The sequence below is a fragment of the Nannospalax galili genome, unplaced genomic scaffold (assembly GCF_000622305.1).
Source record: "Nannospalax galili isolate Female #2095 unplaced genomic scaffold, S.galili_v1.0 scaffold212, whole genome shotgun sequence".
NCBI lineage: Eukaryota > Metazoa > Chordata > Mammalia > Rodentia > Spalacidae > Nannospalax > Nannospalax galili.
The window spans coordinates 3,858,172-3,859,617 of NW_008333884.1; the positions used below are offsets into that span (position 1 = coordinate 3,858,172).

Sequence of the window (1,446 nt, forward strand, 5' to 3'; positions counted from 1 at the left end):
AGGGTCTCCCTATAGCCCCAGCTGGCCTGGAACTCACTATGTAGACCAAGCTGGCCTTGAACTCACAGACATCCACCTGCCTTTGCTTCCTGGAATTAGAGGCATACGCTACCACGCCTGGCCTACCGCCAAACATTTCAGGCTGATCTACAAAGTGATTTCCAGGCCAGCTGGAGCTACGTGGAGACCCTGGCTCCAAAAGACCAAAAAAAGAAAAAAGTGACAGGAACTTAGATTATCACCCGGTACTCAAAATAGAATGCTACATAAAATCCTGGTACTGTATTGTACTATAAACACAAATGCAAACAAGTCCATAGCAGTTATGCTCCTGCATCTACACCCGCTTAGTTGGGGGTTGGGGGGGAGGGGACGAAGTGAAGTTTAAGATACCGCTTTGGAAGCACATGCCTGTAAGTCTAGCACTCAGGAGACTGAGAAAGGAGGCTCACCCCAAATTCAGGGCCAGGCTGGGCTACATAGTAACTTCAAGGTCAGCCTGCACTACACGGTGAGATGGGGTCTCAAAAGAAAAACAAAACAAAAAAGATACTGCTTTGGCATTTTCAGAAGTTCAGAAGTTTCAAAAAAGATACTGCTTTGGCAGCTTAACCTCAGTACTCTCACTAAACGTTGTAGCTGAGTTTGGGGGCGGGCCGAGGGAAGGGGTGACCTAGAAAAGCTACAACTACTTTCCAGGGCAGAAGGAAAAAACAGCTCGGTTAATCCAATCCCGCTGACCAATGAAAAGCAACCTCAAAGACTCCAGCCACAAGCGCAGAGAAGGCACCTCCCGCAATTATCATCCTAAACAACGACAGAGCCTATCAAAGGGGAGGTAAGACTAGAATCTTTCTTGGCGCTTTTCTGATGCGGCTGGAGACTGGCAAATTAAGCATTCTCTCTGATCAAAACTGCTCCCACACACACCAAAGCCAAAGCAGAAGAGAGTCAGCTCTACGATCTTTCTGGTGGCGTAGTATCAAAAGCCTGCCTTGGGGGGAGGGGGTGGAGAGGAGAAAAGTTGAGCAAGGAAGTCCCAGCCTGCTAAGCCTTTCTCCTCTATTTCCCCAGTGCCTCCTCTCCGACGCCAGACAGGTCCGTAGATAAGCGAATGATTCTTTTAGGAAAACGGTACAACCCGGAGCCTCTACCAGACCCCAGCACCTACGCCTATTCGCGTCACCTCACGACCGGGAACCCACCGGGCTGGAGAGAGAGGGATGGGGCACAGGGGAACAGTCACCGTGGCGGTAAGAAAGAGGGCGGAGGCAGGAACTTGGACCGTGTCCTCCCGTGGCGGCCCAGGTCCCGCCGCCCGAGCCCGGTTCCAGGCAGACTGGCAGCCGAAGCCCCCCCGGCAGCGCTGGGGGGAAGGGGCGGGGGCTCGGCGCGGCCGGGGCGGGGAGGAGGGTGAGGCGGGGAGGAGGGTGAGGCGGGGCGGGC

General features: G+C 53.7%; 2 protein-coding genes across 7 annotated transcripts in view; one reads left to right on the plus strand and one right to left on the minus strand.

The window, feature by feature from the left end:
- Nucleotides 1-1,357, minus strand: part of Smg6 (SMG6 nonsense mediated mRNA decay factor) — a 288,855-nt gene extending 287,498 nt beyond the window's left edge. For 2 of the 4 annotated variants that reach the window (XM_008828802.3, XM_017797075.2), the window contains exon 1: nt 1,206-1,343. The gene's annotated coding sequence lies outside the window, so the exon portion shown is untranslated. Of the gene's footprint in view, nt 1-1,205 lie in introns of all 4 variants that reach the window. The other 2 variants (XM_029561452.1, XM_029561453.1) reach the window with 2 other exon arrangements.
- Srr (serine racemase) overlaps nt 754-1,446 on the plus strand; it is a 19,037-nt gene continuing 18,344 nt past the window's right edge. The window contains exons 1-2 of one of the 3 annotated variants that reach the window (XM_008828799.2): nt 754-838; nt 1,075-1,253. The gene's annotated coding sequence lies outside the window, so the exon portion shown is untranslated. The remainder of the gene's footprint in view (nt 839-1,074; nt 1,254-1,446) is intronic. The other 2 variants (XM_008828798.2, XM_008828797.3) reach the window with 2 other exon arrangements.